The sequence below is a fragment of the Corvus cornix genome, chromosome 2 (assembly GCF_000738735.6).
Source record: "Corvus cornix cornix isolate S_Up_H32 chromosome 2, ASM73873v5, whole genome shotgun sequence".
Classification (NCBI taxonomy): Eukaryota; Metazoa; Chordata; class Aves; order Passeriformes; family Corvidae; genus Corvus; species Corvus cornix.
Window position 1 is genome coordinate 5,501,324 of NC_046333.1, and position 17,235 is coordinate 5,518,558.

The window sequence follows — 17,235 nt, forward strand, 5'->3', positions numbered from 1 at the left end:
TGGACACAGGAGCAATGTTAGCCATAAATTTTACCACCTTGCTTTTCCATCCTTTTCCTCTATTGCTCTTTCTTCTCTATTAGTTTATGTCTTCTTGCCTGTCAGTTCTACATTTTAAGTTATTTTGGATTCAAATGTTCCCTTGTTGAATATATGGTCTAAGATGCTATGCACTCTTCCAAAAACAAATATAAATTAATAGTACCTTTATCACACGAACCAGCCCACTGAATTTAAGAGAACTCCTGATGGAAAAGGGCCCAAGGTAAATAACAGTAGTAGAACGTGTCCCTAAGAGTTTGTCTTAATTAAAAGTATAACTACACACATTAATAATTTACAACTGAAAAGGTTATGAATGTGCACTGTTTAATAACAGTAATGCAAAAAGGTGATATTTAGTTTCCAGCACTCGCACGAATGTTCATCCTCTGAATTTAGAAATAACTGTGGCTGTGTGGTTTGATCTGTAATTAAGATTTAATTAATCCCTAAAGCTCAGTTCAAGTTAGATTAGACCTATATTGATTTGAAATTCTTTACAGTTGCACTCCTGGTGTAGCAAACTCACCTGCTCCTCATGGTGTTGTTCATAGGGACAGCAATGCATTTCAGGGGTCTCTCTGACCTTTAACAAGGGTGTCACCAAAAATCCTATAGAAAAAGTGGAAAATCATCCAGCTCACTTTGTTCTGCATGCCATAATGAGCAATTCCTGATGCAACATGAACATCAAACATCACTTCTTCCAGAACTTGCCTTTCACCTCTCAGGTCTGCGTGGTAGGAAACACAAACCAGTGTTCATCAAAGTCGATGAGACCTCTTTCCCCTTGATCACAAACACATAGCTGTGGTTCTGACAATGAATTTATCTTCTCATAGAGGAGGCAAAATCCCCAGAATGGCTTTCATTGCCAGTGGTTACCAGAACTGGAGGAGGTAAGGGCACACCTGTATCAAGGAAAGTTCAACTCTTTCCTGTGAGGGTGGTGAGGACCGGGCAGGGGTTTCCCAGAGAAGTTGTATGTGTCCCATTCCTGGAAGTGTTTAAGGCCAGGCTGGACAGGGCTCTGACTAACGTGGGATAGTGGAAGGTGTCCCTGCCAACTCCAGAGGGGCTGGAACTAAATGACCTTTAAGGTCTCCTCCAACCTAAGCCTTTTATGAACCTGTGACTTCCCAAGGCAGGAATAGACCAAAAATCTTCATGCAACCTCCATTGAAAATCTCAGTGATGGTCGGTGCAATTCCCATGGGGACCCCTCACTTGGTCATTACAAGACCAAGAAATCTTGGACCTGGTTTGTGCAAGTCCAGCTTTTCTGGCTTCAGCAGAACTGCAGATGATTGTAATGGCTCTACCCAATGGGGCTCAGTCACTCAGAACAAACATACCAGGCTGCAGATCTCGGCTATGCTACAATGAAATAGGGAATAATAAAATGTTTCTCCTAGACTTCACATTAGTCATCCAATAACAAAATCAGGAAATCAAAGAAAGGGACTTCTAACCCTGACTGAAGACTTGGAGAGCAGCACGCCCCACAGAGTCTGCAACAGCCTCTCATGTATATGTTGGTGGCAGAGTTTTGGCCTGACTCTCTTCTCCCATGCCTAACCTTGCTGCCTCAGACAGAGATGTGCTGAGCTGGAAGGCTACCTGAACACTCAAAAAATCCTCCTGCAGATGCTTGCCCTGAGCCTAACAAGCAGCTCCTCTTATCCAGCTCCTGAATGAAACCATCTGTTAAACAAGTCCCGTGATCCACATGAGCTCTACAGGGGCTCTGGAGTTACGACTGCGGCAAACCAATGCAGCCAGGCTTAAAAGGCATTATTAGGAGGATTCATGGGGACTCCATAATATCCAGAGATACATTTTATATAATATATAAGCAGATATAATATTCCGCTTTCTAGGATTATTCAGTTGAATATTTGTTTTCAGGACCTGCTGGCTACCTATTAGCAGCATATTACCCTGAAGTGGCACTTCTAAAATAGCAAATTAACCTCCACAGAGCAGACAGCACCCTGCCCACAAGAGGATACCTGGAAAATGATCAACATTTGTTTTCCATGTTAGACTGCCTGGTAATGAATGGCAGCTTGTTACAGCCCTTGCAGACGGAGTGAAAGGGTGTTGGACTCGTGTCTGTTGCAGTGTGTTTTTTTCCCCTGGGTCCCTCCATGTTTTAAGAGAGGTTTCAGAACAGGGCACAAAAAGTCGGACTCATTGTTCAACAATGACAGCTGGTGGGTAGGGATGGTCCAAAGGCAAAATCCTGAGCTCCATCCCCAAATGTGTAAGGAGGGGAATTTCAAAGGCACCCACCTGAGAAAGTCCTGGCTTTGAAGATGTAGTAACGTTCATCTATCACTGCAATTGCAGATACAAAACTTGGAATAAGAGTCATGATCCCTCCTGTTTAAAGGTGCTAGCATCCCTGCAGGTAGAGGTAATGGCTTTCTTTCAGCTCCTAGAAATGGGAAGCACTGTGTAAACAAGACTGGAGGCTGTGTTGTGCAGGTTCCTGAGGTCTGAGCTCTTTGTTTCTGTTCCTAAAGAAGGGGCAGATCTGTAGAAGTGGAGAACATGAAGACTACAGCAGCTGCTTTAATCCTGCTGGTGATTCACACAGTGGCTCTGCCTCAGGGAGAACAGGAGAGATGGTTCTGGGGAAATCATATAGACAATATGTACTGTCTGGGTTATAAAAGGAAAATCCTGGTTACTGCTCACAAGCAAAAACAGTGTGCACGGTGTAGCTTTATATTTAACGCAATCTGACATGCAGTCTGCTGCTGGAGGTACAAAGGGGAAGGTTCCTGATATCACCTTGCAACCCAGCACCTTAACCTGGGCAGGCAGAGAGCTACATCTCCAATAACTGGGAAAAATTATTTTTATATTTATTTTTTCCCTCACATCATAACCAGAAGACATGGAGGACACGTTGCCTTTCAAACTCTTAATCTCAAAAGTCTGTTTAGTTTGGGAGGGTGATTTAATTGTTCACAGCTCAGGTTATCTGAAGTCCTGTGAGGATCAAAACATTCAAATCTAAAGAGTTTCAGTTTGGGTTTCCTCTGTTCCCATGCAGTCTGAAAAGGGTGCTGTTACACAGTTTTCTGTTTATGGCTCCTGCTGCTTGTCTGAAACAAGCTCCCCTATCCACAGATGTTGCACCCATGGTGGCTTTCCCTTGCTGAAGTGACATGCAAGGTTGACAATTTCTGCCCCTACTCAGGGGAAACTGGGGTCTGAAAGGGATAATGAGCATTCAGAAAAGAACAGTCAATCTAGGTTTCTAGATATCTCCAAATTTGTCTCGAAGAAAATTGGCAGAGCTTCCTTAAGAGCTGTCATCATGATGTAAGATTAAACCCAAATTTTGGTCCATTAGTTTTGATATTGTTGAGTCTAAGATCCCTTTAGCCACTGGCTCTGGAGGTGGCCTTTAAGGTCTGTATCCCTTCCTACACCATATAATTTCTGAACACCCTCTTATATAGACTTGAAAACCAACAGGAACCTTCCCGCTCACCAAGAACACTTGCATACCATCAGCAGAATTCCTGGTCACCTTGACAGTGTGAAAGCAGCTAAATATCCCAGTGGCACATTTTAACAGCACTCTTAAACCCTGTGCACACTCGACACAGACACACCATCACAGTTACAGACCTGCAGGAACACACACCTGAAAATCTGGGTAATAGCCTTCCAGAAAGACCCCAAATATTCCCCATCTTTCCCTGAATCTTTTGTTGTGCATTTGATAAGTCCCATTCACTGGAAAGAGTTTTGCTTATACAGTAGTTCTCTTTGATTATCATAGTGCCCTTTGTCAGATTTCGAGGCCACCCTCCATCACAGAAGAAGTCCAGCCTGGAAGAAAAACCTGTGTGGTTGCTGGATCTCCACCCACAGAGGTTTTCCTCTGAAGAGATTGTCCTGACTGGACATAGATATTCACTTTGTGTTCTGCTTTTTCAGGTGTTTTCTCTAATATTTCATATCAAGTCCCCTGCATTCTTCAGATCAAGAGAGAGGGATTTGTGCAGAAGAGAAGGCACAGTGTCATTTGGCAACTAAAACAGCATTCACAAAAAGAGTGAGTTCCCAAGCACTTTCATGTGCCTCTGTCACAAGTATCTATGCTGACCAGAACAGGTTCAGAAGGAAAAAAAAAGAACAACATGGAAGTTCCATTCCCACTTCTGTCTCTGTGCCATTTAAGTCATGAAAACTTTCTCAAAGTGTAATAAAGCTGGGAAAGCAAAGAGATAAAAAGCCATTTCTAGGAAAGGAAGACCAAGAAGCTTCCAAAATGACAAATTCCTCATTTTCTTAATTCCTTTTCTTACTGAGAACTTGGAGCTGCAGTACATGTACCCATCAGTGATGAGAGCAAAGGTAATAAACACTGTCGTGTAACCTTGGCTGTTCCCTGCAAACTGCAGTTACCCAGAAGCCCAGCCACCTAACATAAAAGGAAACTATCCACTTTAATTAGCAGAGCAATCAAAAGACTCTTACACAGGAAAGCATTTATCACCAAATAGAAAATGAATGATACTTTAAAATTAGAATATGCAGAATTCATAGCCAAAGGCACTCAGGGTAAAACGAGCTTTGCACCAAACAAGACGGGGATTTTTTTTTTTGGCTTCAGTCTAATGAACTTTAACAATAGATATCAAATTCTGTCTGGCAGCACATTTTAGCAACGGATCTGATTTTTCAGAACTACTAAGCAAACCTCACCAGTTACAGGAGGAGGAGACTAGCATTTAGAAAACCATTATTAACCTGTATTCAGATCTCAAACCCAGATCCTTGTAAATCTGGTTTGTAAAAAAATTCTTTGCTTATACTTTAAAAGTACAGTAGAAATAAGCAGCAGGGAAATTTAATTTTAATTGTTCATGTTGATGAAGGTTTCATTGTATCCCACTTAAATGCTGTGCAGGAAGAAACCAGACAACACCACATTTCATTATCAGGAGTTTGGGCAGAGCTTGAATTGGAAGATGAAGAGAAGAAGATGAGGATGGAGAAGCAATCTTCTCTTGGTCTTCCTGTACTTAACAAAAAAAGGAAATGCCCAAAAATCAGGGAAGAGCTACAGATAAAAATACCTTCCTCTCAGCTTGCAAGCTTACAGGGATATTGAAGTATAGAAGACTGGAGATGTTTTGCAAACAGTAGGAAATGTGGTCACTAAGCGGTCAGTCTTCTTAGAAATCATTAAAAAGCAAAATACAGATTTTTCCACAGAGTTTACAAATCTCATCTCGGAAGGGAGCTGAAACCCATGGGGACTAAGCTTTAGCTCAGACAAAATGCAGCTCCATACCAAGGCAGTTCCATAATTACTGCAAAAAGACAACAGTAAGACAGCCTGCTACAGACTCCCAAGTACAGATGGGATTATTTGATTGCAACATTTCAAAATGCACAAGCTTTGGTTCATATCAACACAAATTACCCAAGTTACCTTAGGTCTGCAAAATTAGGATCCCACAAGTTGCATCCAACAGGAAAGTTGGTCTAAAAGGTAAGTAAGGTCATAATGACAGATTTACTCAGTAGCTATCCAGCCATTTGATGTAGAAAGAGCATAAAGGGAATGAGACAGGGTGTGGGTTCTGATAAACAGAAGGGAGACAATTCAGGAAGTCAACGCATATTCACCCTATTTGTTTCTGCTTTCTTCAAAGGCCCTTTAAGAAGATCTGTGATTTTTACAGACCCACTGGGGTTTCCGTGATCTGCCGACTGTAACTTTTAGAACTACGATATACAAAAGGTACTTTGTCCAGGGAACGTAAGTTTGGGTCCGCAGTGTATTGCTCCAGCTTCATATTCCTCAGTTCTGGGAGTGGGCAAGGGATATCTGTGCCTTTGGTTACTGTTGAACTCCCAGTTCTTTTTTTACCAACCACTATAAGCAGGCTCACATGTGGCTTAGCTGCAACAGATTTGCTGGATCAGAAAGTGCTAATGCAGAACTGTGTAAACAAGAAAATCACGATCCAAGAAGAAGGTCCTTGTCTGAACCCAGCCTCGCTTCACATCTCCACACAACCAAGCAACCCTAATTCCATCTACTTCCAGTTGGTACTTGCCTTTTGCTTTTGGTATCCAGGATGTTCTGCGCTTCAAAGACACTATAACCACCAAGATAATTCCTGAAGCTCTGGGCACTAAAGATATAAATTTGTCTGCAGAGATTTTAGACGCACTTAAAACCCTCTGTATGTAACCCTGCTGTTTGCACAAAAAGATCTCTTAATGCTTTAAGTGCACTTGGATACCAAACTAGCATGGCTAGCACAGATATGAACAGGATAATCTAAATGACCCCTTGTTACGTCCTGGCGGAACAATGACTTCCTCAGCAGAAGATTTGAAGAACTTTGTTCAGCTCGCTTGAGAAATGTGTCTCACTCAGTAGCTGGTAGCAGTCATAAGCTGTGGAGTGGGGAGGGTGGTATCTGGGTAAAGTCCTGCAGAACAGGTCCATTGCCATCTGCCAGGAATGGCCTCAGAATTACTCAGGATGGCAAATCCATCACCATTTTTCTGTTCATGGTTTCAATGGAAGTGGAGCTGGAGGTTGCCTTTTGGATGGTCATATCCTATCTCGGGGCATTTAAATCTAGACCTGGAAACAAAAATCAAAGTATTAGAGCTGCCACTGGAAATCATTCCATGGTGTAAGAGATTGCCTTGTTAAGAAATTATCTTGATTTGTAGGATGCTATTCCTCTGGTAACACTGTCTCTGCCCGGCTCTGTGGGGTCCCCCATGCACCCATATAAGCATGAGTGGGTTCAGTATCACAGTCAGCAGCAAAGAGTCCAGAAGGGCATTTGGGTGCGTTCTGGCAGGAGCATTTATTGCTGCTACGCTGCCGAAGGTTGCAGAGGCAAACACAAACATGATCCCAAAGCTCAGTTTTATCTGGGGGCAGGGAAAAGGCAGGACTATGGAATGGGGACCAATGGGGAAGTCTGGGGGAATGATGAGGGGTAGAGGCTGACAGCCAGCTGGGGAATCCAAACTGGGGTAGATTAACATAACAATGCATCCTGGGAGAAGCCTTTTTGGTCACCCTAACATGAAGCGGTTCTTGTGGTACTAGGGACTTGTACTGAAAACTCTCTGTCCCTTGTAATGTGTGTCCACTGGCAACCACACTTTGGCCCAGGCTTCACCCTCTTTAGACCATCTTATGAACGCTATAAGATGGACATGTGGAGTGATGGGAGATTCCAGATCTGCTTCCAAATGGTCTGGCTTGACTATGCAGCACCACATTGGTGCCCTGGCTTTAATCAAGCCTCCAGTACCCGCAGGAGCATGGAGATCTGCCCAAGCTCATTAGGCCTCCATCTCAGTTGCAGTCGCTGCTCCCGATTTGGTAGAGGCACTCTTTCCACACTCCTTCTCTGCCTTAACAACGTCTCCAAGGTTATCTGCGTAGGGACAGTATAAAGGACATGCCTTTGCAGCAAAACCAGATGCAACTGGAGCTGGAATGATTCCTACCTCATTGAAAGGTGTTGTAAGTATCTCCATTGTGAGTTTGCGTGGATTTGATAACAGACTGAAATGAAGACAAGAGACATCCGTGGAAGAAATGTTGAAAATATTGAACAGGCCAAACACAGTCATGGAAGCAGCAGTCTGGCTACTTACAGCATTAAAGGAAACACTGAGCTCCTGGTGATCATTTGCAAACATGGAAAGGAAAAGAGAAAGACCCTTTTCAGAGAGGACTGGAGGTAGCTCCACTAGAGGCAAAGCTTGAGTTGTCCCCAAGCACAGCCAGCGCAGCTCCTGCAATTATACGGAACTGTGGTTTGAAGAAGTGGGCACCTCTTGGCAGCACCTGCCCCTCAAGCTGGACCTGTGCAGAAAATGGGATCAGCAGTTCCAGATAACCTGCATTTACCCTAAGCCCAAAAGTTTCTTGCCAGCCTTGGTGAAGGAACTCAACTCTGGAAAAAGGGATTGATACCGCAAGGAAATAAACAAGTTTTATGAAGTCAGTCCCTCTGCAGGGAAATGCAATTGGTTGAGAGCAGTGTGGAACATGTTGTTCTTTGGCTTCAGCATCTCTAAGACCATTCTGCCCATTTGGTCTCACCTCCCTCATAACGTAGACTGCAGACTCTCCCTATGGGAATCACGAATCAGACTCTTGACTTTTAGCTAATTTAGTGTATTTTCTAGGAACACATCCAGACTTGATTTAAAGCTGTCAGATGATGGGGAATTTAGGTAAGTTGTTCCAGGAGCTAAAAATGCCTATGGTTATGTGTGTATGCTCATTTTTAGGTTGAATTTTGAGATATTCAGCTTTCAACTACTGTATTTCATCATGGTTTTGATTTTTCTCTGTTGGGGGGAAAACACCCCTATCCCAAATACAGGCTGTAAGTATATAGCACACAGTACTAATGCTGCTTGTAGTAATTCTACTCATGAAGAAAGTGAAATGGGCCTCCTTGTACTTACTGAGCCAGGAGAGTTGTTGCACCCTTTACCTCACTGTGCAACAGCTTCCCCAGGTAGCCTTTAATCTGCAAGATGAAAGAGCCTTCTAATAGTGTATCAGGAAATTTACCTGCACAGTATGATTAAGTCTCAAGTAAATTTCTTTTTGCTAAGTTAAACAGAATAAACCTCTTTTCCCCTCCCTCCCCTTTTATGGCTGGTGCAGACGTTATGGGATATTCCAAATTCCAGAAAATCCTGATCATCTTCTGTCCAAAAGGCATCTAGTTCTTTCTTTCTTAAGTCAGAAATTGCTAAAGACTTTCTGAGATACACTGCAGATAGGGATTATTATTTTTTTCTACACTACATAAAATAAGGAGACATGAACAGAATTACTATTAGGAACATATATAATATGAAAGCATAAAAATTTTCTTGTTGTTAAAGACTTTTATAAGATGCTGTAGGATCACAGGCTATTTACTCTGACATCTCTGCAAAAGTTGCTGAAGCTGCCAACATTAAAAAAAACCTTAGCAAAACCAGTGTCTTTGGGGATTTCTCCAATGATAGTTCTTTATTTATGACTCCATTTAAAAAATTTAACTCAGAGCATTTGTTTACTTAGGATGGGATTGGCTTCCCCCATCCCACATGCCTTTGTAGGGGAACAAAGGAGTGCCAAGAGCTAGCCCTATAGCAAGCCGCCCCACGGGATGAGTTAGTGCTGTCTCTCCAGCATTTTTCCCATTATGCCCAGGGCAGGGAGAGAGTCAAGCTTGGCATATAGGAAGCTAAGAGGAAATTAATCCCTTGGGCTCATGTGGGGGGCTCATACCCAGCACTTGTGACAAGTGAGACAGCATTCAATGCTCCTGGACGGGTACAAGGTCAGCTTCCAGCGTAGGAGGGGTAATCCAGAGAAAATATGGGAAAAATTCAGTCACAGCCTGAATCCCCAACAGCCAGCAAACCCTGATCCTAACAGCACTCCTATCACCCCCAGAATTAACACCCCCTTTTCACCCCACCGTGGATACAAATCCCTACCACAGCCAGAAAGAGGGAAATGTACCCTCTCCTTGTCCCCAGCTGAAAAAAACCTCAGGTGATTTGTGGGGAAATAGAGCCAAAATCTAGGTGGGAAGGCAAAAATGAGCCAGCATGGGACAAGGAATGAGAGAGATGTGCTCAGTCAGCAGGCAGCAGATCACTGAAACCTGTACCCACTCGGATTTCGGCATCAGCTTGTCAGCATGGAAAGAGCTGACTGCCATCATCATTCTGTGCTTGAAACATCCAGAGGTGCTCAAGCAGAGACACCCCAAAGCCTGCCCTTAAAACTTCCTATACCTTAAACACCCTTGCCGTTTGCAGTAGTAAACGAGGGCACATTTTTTACATTAAAGATGGAATGAAAAGGTTTTGAACGTGCTGGATTTCTGCCTGGCTGCAGGACTGGATTGTGTTAGAGAAACTTCACAGAGCTTTAAAAGGGATTGTGTAAAGGCAGCCATCCCCCTCCAAAAAATAAATGTCTCTCTGGCCTGAGTTTTGTTTCCCCATTGTCTTCCTTCAGCAGCCCAGTAATCCTAGCGCTTTGCAGTTTTGCTTTGTCCTATTCAGAAGGAAACCCCTCACACAATGAGAACCCTTTGGCACAGGCAGGACATCAGGGGTGTTGAGCTGTGAAGAGCTGTGTCAGTTGTAAGCCTAGTCAGAATCAGCATGGGGTGTTTTTGTCCCCAAAATTTGATTGAAACAGGGGAAAAAAGGAAAGGAAAAAAAGTAAAGAATGTGGGGGGCAGAGGAGTATGTGCAGACCTCTGAAGTCTTGAAAACAGTAGGAATGTCCCATTTCCAAGTGCCACTTGCAAGTGCAGCTACATGGATGAGCGAGGGGAGCTAGAAATCCCGGTGCTCACTTCCACCGGCAGGCAGATGCCCCCCAGGCTTGCAAAACGCCTGGCCCCAGGGAGCAGAGGATGCTGAGCCCTGCCTGAGCCGCCCACAGCCTTGGACATGCCATCAGGGACAGCATCAGCACACAATGCCCTTTTTCCATCCACCCTCTTTGAGGATTTGTTTTTGCCACGCAAGGGCTGAATGTGAAGCTTGAATGTCTCCTTAGAGCAGTGATGATTTACCATGTTGGAATAAGTCTGTAAAGTGGCTTTTACAGAGCAGCAGGCCTCCAGCCAAGGGGCCTTTTTTTCGTACATACTTCTGAATGGCAGAAATTGGCATTCATCTCTCCAGGCAGGTTTCTGAAATGTATACTGTCCTTTAAATGATTCCTTAATATTTAATATCATGGTAGGATGAAGTCTGATTTTATGGTTAAAAATGTCAATTTTCACAGCTGATTGAACTTATTTAAATGGCAAGCAGTTTACTTGTATCGAAACCCATATAAACAACTCAACTTATTTACTGACATTAAAAGAAGAGGGTACTTTATACTCCAAAGCTTTTCGTTTTTTGAAACTGAAAATGAGCTCAGATGACTAAGTTCATTTTGCAGTTTCCCCCCCAATGGCAGATTGATTGTAGTTTATAAAACAAGCCCATGTATCTGGCAGCAAAAGGAATTGCTTAAGATGCTAAGCCACCCTTTCAAAAGTCCTCTGTAATTAATTATCAGCTGCTTGCAAGTCCATTCTGTTTTTCCTTTTGTTTGTATTACTTTAATGGTGACTGTAACATACATATAATGAGAAAAGCTGCATCTTATAAACATACAAATAAATCTTAAGACTTTAAGCAGGATTAGGCAAGCTAAAAAAAAACAAAACCCACCCTGAAATCCAGATGCGTGGAATCACAGAAATCAGCTTTGTTAATGCATTCCTAACTCTGAAGCCAATTAAAGCATTCATGGACATGAAGGAACCAGAGTTCATACTGGCACAGATTTCCTGTGCCTCTTCATAAAAATAGCTGGAAGATCCAGTCCCATGTCTGTGCTATTAAAAAAAAAAGAAAAAAAGAAAGGTATTTTATTTTGATTCGAGGGAAACAGGGAATATAAAGAGATCTGGATGTGGCTAGCAAGTCTCCTGCCTCATTAATTGGTCTAAGGATCTTACCAAAAATTCCGGTGGATGGAGGAGTTCGACATGTATCCATTAGAGGACAATGCACTGTCCACAGTGATGTCAGCGAGCAGCAGCATGAGCTTCAGGAGGGGGCAAAGAGAAGGGCAGAAGTGATAGGCAAAGAGAAAACTCAGGAATGAGGGCTTGGGTGGTGACTGGAAGATGTGCTGGATGATGTGAGCCAAAAGCAAATGCAGACGACCAGAGGGTAACATGGAGCACCAGACCCCTGACAACATCTGGCTGATAGGACCTACAGGTTTGTCCTCAAAGGAGGGCAGCCCAAGAGGGGGCTTCTTCACAGGACAGTTGTCATCAGCAGCTGGGTGACCCTCATGCAGTCTCCACAGGCAATGACCAGTGGAAACTCAGGGTTCAACAGACAACTGAGATCAGTCTTTAATATCTAAAAGGCCTTAAAATTTTGAGCTTGCAAGGGGAACCACCATCTGTCTCTGAAAGCTGAAAACAGTGAAAAAAGTTCTTCTCTGCCAAAGTGTTCCCAGGGACATGATGTTTTTAAGGAGCTTGTTTGCCTTCCAGTTCTTGCCCCCAGGACAACTACTGAATTTGCTGTCTGAGCCAACCGCTAAGGCTTCCCTTGAGGACATCAATTCCCCATCACCTTCCCACAGTGCTGATGGATCTGCTTCTTTGGAGACTTTCCTGGGAACAGCCCCAAGATGACAAAACTAATCCAACCTGCAATGTCTGGAGATGCCCCCCATCACCCATCCCAGGCTAGACACAGGTCCACAGCCTGGCTGAAATCCCTTCCAGGAGACATGGGCACTGTCCCTCCACACCTAGCTGGAACTTGCAGGGCTGCTCTCAGCAGGCAGCTGGGATGTGGCCTCCCTTTCTTTTCAGAAGAAGAGTGTTTGCCCATGTGGATGCCAGCATGGCCGTGCCAGTTGGCAGGAAGATGGGAGGATGGGTGGCAGCCTGCTGTGGTCACTGGTCCAGGCATAGCCTCGGGAAGCACTGGCTGGGAGATAAGGAGCAGCACTGTGAGCCTTGCTCACCAACCACCTTTTTATTGCAGAATGCTTTGAATGACGGGGCAGAAATTGTTCAGTGAAGAGAGAGTGAAGAAGGCACTTGGTTATCACTGAGACGGCTGCTTTCAAGAGAAGAGTAATTTGTCTAATATACAATCTGTCACCCTCCATTCATGCTGGAAAAGTGAGGAGCTGCTGGAAGCTAACCACACATATGGTGACATTGCTCCATCATTAGCTTGGGTAAGAGACAAATCTCCCCACATGGCTTTGGCATGCTGCACTGCAAACACTTATCTCTTGGGCTTGTGTTAAAAGACTGGCCAAGATGGACCCCTCTTTCCACCTGCTTTCCCTCACAGGCTGTGTTGTCACCACACAGCCTCCATCAGGAAATAAATGTTTCTCTTAACTCCAAGCAACTTGTCCCTGGAAAAGTTAACTGGTTACACTGGGGAGCTCTGTGCCATATATTCAATGAAGAAAAACACAATACATATGCATACACATAAATCAGCAATTTTGGCTCCCGGTGTAACTCCTCCCTGCATCAAAACACACCTCTGTAAGTGCCATCTTCTGTGATATTTTAGAGTATGCAGAAATTGCCTGCTGGGTGGGTGTGGATATTGCCTCTGGTTCTTCCTTCAATGCAGTGTTTTCCTAATAGAGTGTCTCCAAAAGGATCTCTTCCCACTTACTGGGATTTCCTCAGGCTTCATTTTGAAGGACCAAGGAGGGCAAGGAGTATTTATTACACCAATAATAATAATTAAATAACTACTAATTCAATTACCATGTCTAATAATGACGATAACTGCCTGCAAATTGTTCTTTCAGGGCTCTCCCTACAGCAACAGAAATTTTATGGTGGCTCTTCCAAAGACGCCTGAGGAGTACTGCATAAATATTAATGGTAAGGGGGGGGTCTAGGTCTTCCTGACAGCATTGAAATACTCAGCCCTGCTGGACAGAGGCTCATGCACAGCAGTTTTGAGGTGGTGTAACTCTAGCATCGGCAGAGTTATTTCAGATTTACACCCCGGCAGCCGGGAGCAGAGTCAGGCTCTGATCATTTAGCAGAGCCTATAAAACAGCGACACATCCCCCTGACTTCCCGCGAGCCTTGACACCTCCACGTCAATATTTATTTCCAGCCCTTCTCACTTTCCCCTGGCATTCAGACGTACGGACAGCCTTTGCTAAACATTTTATTTGTATTGCGTGTGGCTGAAACAAGTTTATGTTGGGTGAGGGATGGTGGTGGGTTTGAACATACACCGGCTACAAGGGCCCTCTGTGCGCGGTGGCGGGCACTGGCTCCGCTCCTCTCCAGCAGCTGCGGTCCCAGACATGCACAAACACCCTCACACGGTGCTCTGGTCATGTTCATCTGACAAAGACAGCAGCAAAGCTTTAAAAAGGCTGTGGGATGCAGACCCTAAAGAGAAACCCCCCAAAGGAGATGTTTCAGGAGGGCTAGCTGGCTCCCATGTCCTTTTGCAACCAGCGGGTTTTGCTTCTGACTTGGACTTGGTGGGAAGGTACAGAACCCCTTTGGAAGCAAAATAAACTTTGATGTTTTCTTAGAATAAAGGACTGGGCACAATGAAGTAAAATTAAATAATCTTTCCATGCCACCAGCCTTCCCCCAGCCTTGCTCCTTTCCCAAACCCCAGGACAGCAGGCTGCCTTGCTGTCTGCCTAGGAAAAGCAGCTCTTAGGTGGTTATTCTGATACACAAACACTCTGCCAGGTCCATGGAGGTGGCTCGGCTGCCTGGATTGTGGATGAAATTTTATTCCAATAACACTGGGGCGGGTTTCTCTTTATGCTAATCCCCCGTGCTTCAGGGTGTCACGGTGCAGGGGAAGCACAAAATCATGCTTTATGAGTGTGATCTGTCTGCAGACTCAGTATCACTTCCCTCCCAATCCTACCTGCCACAGTCAGCCAGAGATCATAAATACACCCCTAATGCCACGATTAGCATACGCTCTTGAAAGAAAATTGTGCTTGTAGCAAGAGTCCCCGAGGGCCAATATCAACAGAGAGACATTACAGAGAGAAACTGGAGATTGGGGCTGAGCTTTCAAGTCCGTGCTCCCTTGCTAGGCAATGGTTTCTGCAGAGATTATTCCTGCTTTTATCAGGAACAGACCTTGCAGAAGGACTGCACATGGTGACCCTGCTTTGACTTATGGTTAGACCATCTTTTTGGTGGGGCAATAATCAATACCAGGCTTTCAGCTCCACACTTCACTAAATCTGGCTGAATAATTATAAAAAAACTCAAAACCAACCACCCTATTATTTAGCTTAATTTTCTTTCTCTTTTCCATCGGTTTTATAAGCTGCTCCTGGCAAAGGGTACCAACTCTCACGCCAGCTCTGACGAGATAGATTGACAGAGTCCCTGCATAAAGCACGAAGGAGAGATGAAGGAGAGGAGAAAGCAAAGGAACAAGAGGAACAAGACCTGGTCTTTGGTTTGGGTGTTTGTCATCGCAAAACGAGGTCCCATCTTGCACACCTTTTTTAGAGGAGTAGAGTTAGGCACCTGCTTAGGGGTTTGCAGCTGGGGTACAGTGCACTGCAAACCCTCCCCAGCAGCCTTGGAGGAGTGTGGGTTTGTCTACTGCCTGCTCTAACAAGCCTTTGATCTTCCTGAGACTTCTAATGGGATCCAATTGCAACTGTAATCATAAATAAGTGAAAAATATAAAATAGGTAACAAAAGCCGCATAAATGTGTTGCCACTTGAAGGTTTCAAATTCCTCCCTTACTCAGCGTGGGGTGCCAAAATAAATGGAAACAGCAGACCTGCTGAGGAGGAATAGTGACATTTTGTGGCACCTGATTTGTGATGCAATGGGGATGCTGGGGGGCAGTGGGGACAAATTTTCACTTTATATTCTGCTCAAATGAGACAAAGATTACAGTTAGGAGTCAAGTACTATCAAATTATTTATTGAATTCTGTTGGGGTGGAGAGGGTATTTGCTCTTTTTTTCCAGAAAAAAATATTGATTCTAAGGATGGCTTTGATATCAATTAGGCTCAACATGAGAGACAGGCAGTCACTTTGTATAGGGAATTTAATTAAAAGCTCTGTACTTAGTCAGAAGAGTGTTCTAAGGATAAAATTGTTTTCCCCCTTTGGGTCAATTTTCTGTTATGTTTGTATAATGCAATTAAAGAAGGACCCATGCCAAGCAATACTCATGCCTGGTATAAAACTGTCCATGCATAATGACTGACTTCTTGGACTTCCAGTCCACAACAGATTAATGAGTGTTAGCTGTGTTTAGATGTGGTTATCTCTTGTTTTATTGCTACAAGAACACATTCTTACAGGTGCACACCTCTTATAAGGCCCTCCAAGGACTGCTTAGGCAAAAGCAAGGAAATTATGAGAAGGGTGAAATTCTACAAAGCTCTTTTCTTTTGAAAAATTAGAAGTAAAACTGACTTGATCTGAAACAGTTGAAGTTCATAAATAGTTACTACTGAGGGGTTCATCTCAGAGCTTGTAAGATTAATATTTAATATAAAATAAGGGCACATAAATGGGCAGATTGTTTGACAAAGAGCTATAAGGGGCACAAATCTAATACCTGTTTGTTGCCCTGGAGCTGAATCACTATCACTGGGTACATGATGGTCTTGCACAGAGCTGGTTTTCAGCCCAGGACTTCCCATCACTTCAGGGGGTTTTGGAGTATCAGTTGTCTGGTTTTCCCTGCAACAGAGCTCAGGAAGATCACAGCAACCAGCTGGCAAAAGGCTGAACCAGAGCTGGCCTCAGAGGATCCTGAGGACTGCAAGTGCTGCAGTCCTGTGACTTCTCTGCAGACTCCTCTTGGCTCTCCGGGTGTGAACAAGTGGATTGTTCCCATGACTTACTTACATGGAACTTTGGGGCTGTGGGTACAGAATGACAGAATGGTTTGTGTTCAAGGGGACCTTAAAGATCATCTTGTTCCAGCCCCCCTGCCATGGGCAGGGACCATTTCCACTAGAGCAGGTTGCTCCAAGCCCTGTCCAACCTGGCCTTAAACACTCCCAGGGATGGCACATCTTCTCTGGGTAACCTGTTCCATTGCCTCACCACCCTCACAGGAAAGAGTTTCTTCCTAATATCTAACCTAAACCCACCCTCTTTTAGTTTTAAGCCATTCCCCCTTGTTCCATCATTCCATGCCCTTGTCCAAAGTCCCTCTCCAGCTCTCTTGTATCTGCTTTAGGCACTGGAAGGGGTTCCAAGGCCTCCCCAGAGCCTTCTCTTCTCCCGGATGAACAATCCCAATTTTCTCAGCCTATCTCTATAGGAGAGGGGAATACCCAGCCCTTTGATAATCTTTGTGGACTCCTCTGGATTAGTTCCAACAGGTCCACGTCTTTCTTGTGCTGAGGGCTCCAGACCTGGACACAGCACTGCAGGAGAGGTCTCACGAGAGTGGAGCAGAGGAGGAGAATCACCTCCCTTGACCTGCTGGCCACCCTTCTTTTGAGGATATGGTTGGATTTCTGGGCTGCAAGCACACATTGCCTTGATTCTGAATTTATCTGATTTTTTATATGTATGTATATATATATATATATATATGTGTGTGTGTG

At 44.1% G+C, this 17,235-nt stretch overlaps 1 long non-coding RNA gene across 1 annotated transcript; it reads left to right on the forward strand.

Moving 5' to 3' along the window:
- Window positions 1-1,097: 1,097 nt before the first annotated feature.
- LOC120409820 lies at window positions 1,098-15,836 on the forward strand. Its single transcript, XR_005601623.1, has 4 exons — window positions 1,098-4,120; window positions 5,730-5,818; window positions 13,457-13,532; window positions 14,971-15,836. It is a non-coding gene; the product is annotated as an uncharacterized LOC120409820 (long non-coding RNA).
- Window positions 15,837-17,235: the final 1,399 nt, after the last annotated feature.